Genomic DNA, 9538 nt, shown 5'->3' on the forward strand with positions numbered 1-9538 from the left:
GCTATTATGTTATCTTTATGATTGTGCTGTTATTGTTGAGACTGTTGTTGGGCCTTGTTGCCTTATTTGGTGAGCATGGAGATTGTCCATGCCACATTGGATTATGTTGTTGATTAGATTTGGGTTGTATAAACTATTAGGGTTGTCCAGCTTATGTGTTGTAGTGCCGTGACTAGAGACTCAGTTAATTATCTTAATTATGTTATGAGGTTTCAGTATAGATGTTTGTCTTTTGCATTTACATACAGGAAATGAATTAAGTAATTCAACTTGGTAAGGATAATGACGTCATAATTGAAAAGAAAAAGAATATTCTGTAGTTTTAATTAAGTGTGGCTTAATACGATGACATGTTAACAAACCGGGTTAACACGGGGTGTTACATTTTATGGTATCAGAGCACTTTCTAGGGAAAAGCATGTATGTATTGCAATAGCTTAAGATGCTTTGAGATGTCTTGTCTTGTGTGTTTGCTCCGTTGAGTGTTATTATGATAATGCATATGTGATCACAATGCGTGGGCCTGATCAACTCATTCTTTGTGTAACTTGTGCAGAGTCATGGTAATACCTAGGAGAAACCGCGAGACCACTGAGGATCAGCCGGATTCTGTTCTGACTGCATTAGCTGAGATGCAGGCGGCTAGGATAGCCGATCAGAAGTCCACTAGATTGGCCAACATGGCGATGATGGACGCCGTTCGTGAGGCGAACGGGAAAGCCTTAGAAGATGTTTTGGAGGTGAATCGACTAGCGTATATGACCATGGTACGGGTTGTAAGAACCCGCACCGTTAATTAAAGTATTTAATTAATTAATTATGTGAAAATAGGAAATGATGCCATAATTGACCCTAATAATTATTAAGAGGCTTTAATAATTATGGTAAGTGATTAAAAATGCTGAAAGTCGCTTTTCGGAAGAAAAGTGCAGATACCGGTTCTGCTAGTCGGTATAAATGCGTACCGAAAAAGTATCCCAGAAAATTATAATAAGTGCATGACAATTAGTAGAATAATATGTAGCACTTGTAAAATGAGTTTCAAGTCCAAATAATGAGAATTGATGCCAGAAACTGATATTGGCTATGAAAAGCGCGTACCGAAAAGGTGCTCAGAAAAATATAATAAAAATATGATAATTTTTGGAAAAATGTGTAGTTTCAGAATCCAAAGTTTGGGATTAAAATTCCAAGCGTAGCAATTAAAGTTAATACTGTGTGTTTAATGCTGAAGTGCTTATATATACTCTAATCATTGGGCACAAAACCCTAGAACCACTACTCCTACGTGACTTGAGCGGCTGAGTGCACCTTGGCACTGTTTCATTGTTGCTTTCTTCTTCCTTGAGAGTCTTGGAGCCATTTCTCCATTGTTCTTTATGAGTTCTTCTTCTTAAACACTTGTGTGAGGGAGAGTCACCTTTGGGGAAGGGGTTTGTGGTGCTGTTTCTAAGTAAAGAGGTCAGCTTGAGGGAGTGTTGGAGGCTGACTTTGGGTTGGTGGAGTGAGTAAACCTTGTGCTTCATTTTTGAGGTCCAAGGAGCCACCTTTGGTGAGGAAGAGCCTTGCTTGTCTTCCATTTTCGCACACCCTGTGTGGTCAGTAGTTGAGGGGCTGTTGGTGAGCTCCAAGAGCATCTCCATCCTCTGTTTTGAGTTGTGGTATGATCACCAACCTTTAACTTGAGTTTTAAGGCTTAAAGATGGAAGCTTGATGCATGTTAAGGCTAAAAGATGATAACTTGTTGTTGGGTAATACTTAACACACCTAGAAATGCATGTTTAAGTGTTTAAAATCGGTAAAAACCCAACCTTGAAGGATATCTTCACGAAATGCAGAAACTGCATTCTGTCGTGAAATATCCGGATATCTGCCCGTGGAATATCCAGATATGGGATTTTGGGATATCTGGATATTGGATATCCAGATATCCGGATATTACATATCCGGATATGGACAGTGAGATATCCGAATATTGCATATCCGGATATGGTCCCGAGGAATATCCGGATATTCTGGGATTTCACAGAACAGTAGTTGTGCTGTGTGTACAGTATGCTATTGGGGGTTTGTGGACCTTAGATAGATGAAGTTGAACTTCTATAATTAGTGGACTAAGCCAGAATCATGTGATTAAGGGCTTGTGACTTTGTTGGAAGCTTTAAGACATAAAACGTAATGAAAAGGCGTTGTCTTTAATTTGTATGCATGTGGTACATGTTTATTGATTTATATTTGGTCCTTATCAGATTGTGATTTGCTGTGATTGGACTTTGAGCTTGTGGCATTGGATAGCTAGCTTAGAGGTAAGCTTTCGTGTCCTCGGTTTAGCCATGTTGTGGTTCCACCATGTCCCATGGTGATATGGTATATGCATGCTGTGTTACATGCTTTTGATGTTTTGGAAATGCTGTTGAGCTATTGTATGTTAGTGCCTTGTTCATATGCATGGAGGTGTTCCACCTATACGGTAAGCCTGAGTATGTAGAACATACAAGAGGGTGAGGCTGTGGGTGAGGTGCAAGCGGTGTTCCTTGTACTACATGTAGGGAATAGACGTATTCCTACATTTCTCTGGCCAGTAGATAGTGATAGACACACGTGCCATAGATATCTGTTGCACTATATAGTTTTGGAACTGATAATGATATAAATGCTTTTAGAACTTATATTGCACATATAAGTGAGCTTGGGGTGGAAGATCCTTGAGGACCCCTTGTCTTACTGAGATTTCTTCTTTAGAGATCTCACCCCACGTTTGGGGAATGCTTATTTCAGGGTCAGGTAATGTTGAGACCTCTGGTGGCAGGAGGCCGGAGCTGAGTTAGATTGCTGTTATATGATGCTGCCATGATTGGATGCTGGATATGCATGCTGCTTATATGCTTATAGCTTCAGTTTATGTTTATGGAGTTTTATGTTGAGACTTGTTGATTACTATGTTTATTTGGTGAGCATGGGGATTGTCCATGACACATAGTATTGTTATGTCTTGATTATGTCTTGAGTCTTTTGGAGCTGTAATAATGTATCAGGAGATTGTCCGGATTACGAGATGTAATGCCGTGATTTAGTTACACACTTTATTTATATATTGAGGTATTTCAGTAGAAGTCTTATTGCAATTTACATACAGGCGATATTTTATGAAATCGATTAAGTAATCAAGATGGTAATTGATAATGATGTCATAATTGAAAAGAAAAAGAATATGCCGCATTTTTAATTAAGCACCGCTTAATACGATGTAATGATAACACTACCGGATATATACGGGGTGTTACACGGGTCGTATTGGACGAGATGAGGATTGGTCGTCTTGACGGGCAACGTCCTCCGCAGCCACGACCTCTATCCCTACAGCAATGTGGGAGTGGAGTTAGAGGGATGCTAGTTGGGAATGAATCCTCGCTGCTTGAGTGCATCCCGTGTGGAAAGACTCATAAGGGTACTTGCGGGCAAGAACAAAAAGTATGTTTCAGATGTGGCTAGCCAGGTCACCTTATCAAAAGATGTGTTTCCAAGGCGGAGCGAGCTGCAGGAATACAGAATGTCTCAGTATGTCGCATAGAAAAGATAGCTGGATCGACGTCTAAGGACTCCGAGAAGATTCGTGTGAACCAGGAGACAAATAAAGTCGAAAAACCTGAGGCTAAGGGAAACAGCGGTTCCACTTCCTGTAGGGACATGAAGTTTGGATGCAAGGGTAAAGGAAGCAGCTACAGGTCAAACAACTGTGCAACAAATTCAAGAGGTCTACTACTCTGACAGACAACCTTTCTAGACCTTCGACTATCCCGAAGTGTATAGGTTGTGTAAGAACCCGCACCGTTAATTAAGGAAGTTAATTAATTAATTATGTGAAATTAGAAAATAATTCCATAATTGACCCTAATAATTATTATGAGGCTTAAGTAAATATAGAAAGTGATTTATAATGCTGAAAGTCGCTTTTCTGACGAAAAGTGCAGATACCGATCTTGCTACTCGGTATAAGTGCGTACCGGTGAAGTATCCCGAAAAATTATAATAAGTGCATGAATATTCCTAGAATAATATATAGGACTTGTAAAACAAGTTTAAAGTCAAAATAATGAGAATTGATGTCGGAACTAATATTGTCAGTGTTAAAACGCGTACCGAAAAAGTGTTGCGAAAAATTAATATAAAAATAAGACAAATCCAAGAAAAATGGCTAGGTTCAGAATATGAAGTTTGAGATTAAAATGCTAAGCGTAGCAATTAAAGATAATATTGTGTGATTACACTTAAGTGGACCTATTTAAGCTTAAGGGCACAAAACCCTAGGCCATATTCAGCCATTTCCTACGTGACCTTCAGCCTCCTTTCTGACTTGGTGTCTTCCTCCTTTTCCACCTTCACTTCTCCTTAGAAAAATCTCAAAGGAGCCATCTTTCTCTTTTGTTTCTTCTCCAAATCACCATGGGTGGGTGTGATTGAGACTTGAGTGGGGGAAAAGAGTGGGTTTTCTGAGTTATAGTTCTGTTTGGAGTGCTTCTTGGGGGCTGAGTTGTGAGTTTATTTTGTGGGAGTCTTCATCTTGGTTTGTTGAGCTCCAAGGTGTGATCTTTGGTGCCAAGAACCAACCTTTGATCACCATTTTTGTGGGTGGTGTTTAGCCTGACTTTAGGAGCTTCTAGTGAGCTCCAAGAGCCTTCTTTGCTGCTGAGTTTGGACCCCATTGGTATACCTTGAACTTTTCTTTAATTTTTTCATGAAAATAGCTTGTTTATGTTATGAAATGAGATAACTTTAATCATTCAAGCTTAGGGTTGTTAATCTAAGGCTAATAAGTATTAATGAATATCTGTTTTGGGTCAAAATCGAACCTTGGGTCATTGGGTGACATTTTTGCTTCGGATTGTGCAGAAAAATTCTGTAAAAAACTGTTCTTCCCGCGTGGTAATCGATTACTTTTGGTTGGTAATCGATTACCATGTGCAGTAATCGATTACCTTGCTAGTGGTAATCGATTACCACCTGTGAAAATGACTAGAAACCTGTTTTATGCGTGGGTTAGTCCCTTTTTGGGCATGATGGCCTAGGAAGTTTGTATTACTGTTGGAAAATAATGATACCTTCAATTGAGGGACTTAATGTTTGATAATTATGAACTAGAAAAGATGTAATCGAATAAGGAAATATTGTCATAATGAAATGGACCTTTAAAGTATGGTTATTAATGATATTTCTGATATAAATAGATTGTGATTGTGCTCTTTGTAGGCCTTGAGCTTGTACGGACTCTTGGCTTGGATAGTTAGCTTGCAAGGTAAGCTTTCGTGTCTTCGGTTTAGCCATGTTGTGGTTTCACCATACCCCATGGGGGAATGGTTTATATGCATGCTGTGTTACATGCTTTGGATATTTTGAAATACTTTTGAGCTTATATGTGCAATGACTTATAATATGTATGTGTTGTTTTCACTTAGTCGGTAAGCCTGAGTATGTAGCGTCATACAAGATGGTGAGCCCGTGGGTGGGTGCAAGTAGCGTCTTGCATATTGTGTGGGTAATAGACGTATTAATGCATTTCTCTGATCAATAGAATAGAATTAACACACATGATATGATTATCTGTTGCATTGCACTATTTTGAAAATTATATTGTTAAACTGCTTTCGAACATATATTGCACATGTAAGTGAGCTTGGGGTGGAAGATCCTTGAGGACCCCTTGTCTTACTGAGATTTCTTGTTTAGAGATCTCACCCCACGTTTGGGGGCGCTTATTTCAGGTTCAGGTAATTTAGGGGCTGATGCCTCTAGCGGCAAGAGGTCGGAGCTTAGTTGATGATTATTGCTGTTTATATGCTGACATGTTTGGATGCTGGATCTATCTGCTGATGTTATGCTTTAGCTTTATTTTATTATGATGCTGTTGTTGAGACTATGTTGGGTGATGGGACGTAAATTTGTTCCCATCTAGGCCCATTTTGATAGCAAAATACCGCACGTTCCCTCATCTGATGCACAACTTCAGAATGAAAATCACTTGTTTTACACATTTGTGACAAAAACACAGTGGGGGAACGTATGGTAACGTATTCCCTTAAAATATATTAAAAGGGGAACGGACTGAGACGCATTTAATGCACCTGCTCTACTCATTTAATGCCTCTGTACACTTTGCAGGTAACGTGGATTTAAAGTCTTCTAAAAGCAAAGGCGGTGCACCAACTGAGCAGCAGGAAATGTGAAGAGCAGAGAATCAAGAGTTCTTATTGGCTGAAAAAGAAAGCAAGAAGGACTGCAAACAACGGCTAATCATCACCAAATCCTGTTCCATCCAGCAATCTGCGCAGTTTTCATACTCTGCTGCCACCATCACATCCCCTCATTGAAGCAACCAGCTCAGAGGATTTACAAGATTACCATTCCTCTTCCATCTATAAATAGGACAACCCACACACAAAAACATCATCGAATCCTGGAGGGTTTGAAGTCCAAAAGGAAGAGATCACCTAGTAGTAGTAGTTAGTAGCTTAGTTTTATTTTAAGTTGTAACTGTAGTCAATTGACAACCCATCTTCTCTTCTCTATATCAACCCTTAAGACTCCTCACGAGCATGAGACCATCTTTCTCCATTTTCTGTTTCTTTTGTAAACTATCTTTTGAATTAATATAAGTGTTTTTCTTTTCGTTCCATTCGTTATCTCTTAACTGAATCTCGGGTCTATGGGATTTCAGTTTGGAATAATTTTGTTTAAACTATCAGCCATGAGTTGAACTATCTGTGGAACGGATAAACTGTAAAACTCTTAAAGAACTGTTTTCGAAACTCTTGACTGAAGCTTTTTGGATTTCTTTGGCTAAGTAAGCTATATTTATTGTGTATCAATGGAAATTGAACACATACTGAGAAAGGAACTTCCTTAAGGAAGGGATTTCAGACAGCTTAGCCATTGGGGGAAGGTAGAGTCATGGCAAAAACACTACTAGTCACCTTAGGAATAAGGGGTCAACTCGTCCATTTTAAGGTTTTGTACTAAGTACCTGTTGGAGTCAAGGGAGCCATAGGAATATGGAAACTTGTGAGCCATCTAGCCCATGAGCTGAGGAATCAGAGTTGGCAGATAAGAGACTGGTACAAAGCCAAAAAGTGCTAGGTCTTAAGCAGAGAAAACAGTTATTAAGAACGGAGCAGTGAATCTGTTCCTTCTGTTAAACTGTTTTAAAACCACCATCCTGTTGTCTCTTGATTATAGTTATTTTTGTTTTAGTAGTTTTTGCTTTATTTAATATTGTATCTATCAAACTCCAATGATTACTATCTCACCTTCTTTTAAACAGGGAGGATCACATACATAACGCAGCGAGTAATTATTTGCCATCCGATTGAACCTACTGTTCCTGATGAACATTGTCAAGACAGTAGGGAACATTTGACCAGACAGTTCATTTACTAACTTTTCTTCTCATTTTTATTCTTTATAAAATAGTGTAAAACAATAACTAGGATTCTATCCTCGTGGGAACGATAATCTGGGCATTAATACTCCCTTTATTACTTGATGCGTGCACTTGCGCACTTAAGTTGGAACTAAGGGAACGAATCTGTGTTCTTTAAGAACAGAGGAACGTCCCCTAGCAGAACTTGTATTTTTCCACCATAACCAAACCACCCAACAAGTTTTTGGCGCCGTTGCCGGGGATAGCAACACTAAATTTTGTTCTTATTTACTGTTTTTAGTACATACTCTGTATATCTGACTTTACTTTTTTATTTTTTTTGTCACTAAATCTGTTGTACATATATAACTTGCGTTTATGGCTTATGAGTGAAGAGTTTGAAACAGACTCTGACCACTCCATTGAAGTACCTGAGTTTCTCTTTGATCCTGAACCAGAACGTACACTTCATAAGAGAAGAAGAAACCTCAGGGAAGAAATTCTTCAAAACATGGTTGATCATAACAATAATGAAGATATTCCTCCTGAACAAAATTTTAGAACTTTGGCTGCTCCTTTCAGGAACAGACCAAACAGGGGAGTAATCCTCCCTCCTGTAGCACCCAATTTTGAACTGAAGCCTATCATGTTTCACATGATTAGGGAAGCAGGGGTCTTCAATGGACTCCCTGCGGAAGATCCTTACACAGACCTCATCACATTCCAAGATATTTGTGATAATTTCAAAGCTGAGGGTGTGACAAAAGGAAGCATGAGAATGAGGTTGTTCCCTCACTCCTTGGGCTTAAAAGCAAAATCATGGATGAAAACTCTCACCCCTGGATCAATCCACACATGGGAAGAGCTCTCTAACAAATTCATAGAGAGGTTTCTCCCCATGTCTCGACAAGCTGATGTTAGAGCAGAAATCTCTAACTTCAGAATGTTTTATAGAGAAAATCTCTATGAAGCATGGGAGAGATACAAGGACATCATAAGAAAATGTCCAAACCACAGGGTAGAGAGTTGGGGAGTGTTACAATCTTTCTATAAGGGACTTGACCATACTTCTCAATCTCATTTAAATTTTGCTACAGGAGGATATTTTTTTACAGGAACACTTGAATTAAGGTATGAAATCATAGAAGGAACTGCTGAAAGATGTCTCCAATGGCCAATAGACAGAGTGAATCCAGTAAGGAAACCAGGCATGCTAGAACTGGATAAACAAACTGCCATGGAAGTCCAGCTGGCATCACTCATGAATGAAGTGAAGAACCTGAAAGTCAACCAAGCAGCACCAAGGATGGAGGTCTTGCAACTCACAACAGCTGAAACAGAACCATGCTCAGCCTGTGGTGACCTTCATGACTCAACAGACTGCCCATCCACTGCATTGGTGTGTTATGCAAAAAAATTTGGCAATAGGAACTTCACCAGAGACAATCAACAAGCAGGACACAATACTGATTCTGTTCCTGGAGGAACTATATCCAAAGATCAGAACCATAAACCCTAATGGAGGCCACCCATGAACCAAAGACCATTCAACACTCAGCAGCAGTATCAGCAAGGCAGCAGCAGTGGAACGTTTGAACCAAGGAGGAACAATTACGTTCTGTTCCATAGAGATGACCAACGCATCAATAGCCTGGAAAATTATGTCAAGGAATATGTCACCAGGAATGATGCAGTGGTCAGGAACATTGAGTCCCATCTGGGACAGATTGCTACCAATCTCCAAACAAGAACACCAGAATCACTACCCGGGGACACTGAGGTTCCCTCAACCATTTCTGAAACTACTTGAGAGGTAAGTACCATGTCTAGCTAAGGACATTAAACTAAGCGCTGACTGGGAGGCAACCCAGTGGATACATTTGCTCTCTGACAAAGAGCAAAGTTTTGGGGTGGTTACTCTTAACCACATAGCTCCCAAAAATGAGGGAACGTCTGATGTTCCACTCCAAAAAAAAAAGTCCAAATAAGGTACGTTCTGTTCCAGGAATGTAGTTTTGGGGTGGTCCCTGACCACACAAGCCCAATATAAAAAAAATAGTTATATATATATATATAGTTATATATATATATATATTTGCAAAGTTTTTATTTTAGTAAATAATA

General features: G+C 39.3%; 1 non-coding gene across 1 annotated transcript; it reads right to left on the bottom strand.

Moving 5' to 3' along the window:
• Positions 1-8327: 8327 nt before the first annotated feature.
• LOC133306599 (small nucleolar RNA R71) lies at positions 8328-8434 on the bottom strand. Its single transcript, XR_009750929.1, has one exon. It is a non-coding gene; the product is annotated as a small nucleolar RNA R71 (small nucleolar RNA).
• Between the last annotated feature and the right edge of the window lie 1104 nt (positions 8435-9538).

This window comes from Gastrolobium bilobum, unplaced genomic scaffold (assembly GCF_033153095.1).
Source record: "Gastrolobium bilobum isolate Gb01-03AN ecotype WA unplaced genomic scaffold, APGP_CSIRO_Gbil_v1 utg26390, whole genome shotgun sequence".
In the NCBI taxonomy this organism is placed as follows: Eukaryota; Viridiplantae; Streptophyta; class Magnoliopsida; order Fabales; family Fabaceae; genus Gastrolobium; species Gastrolobium bilobum.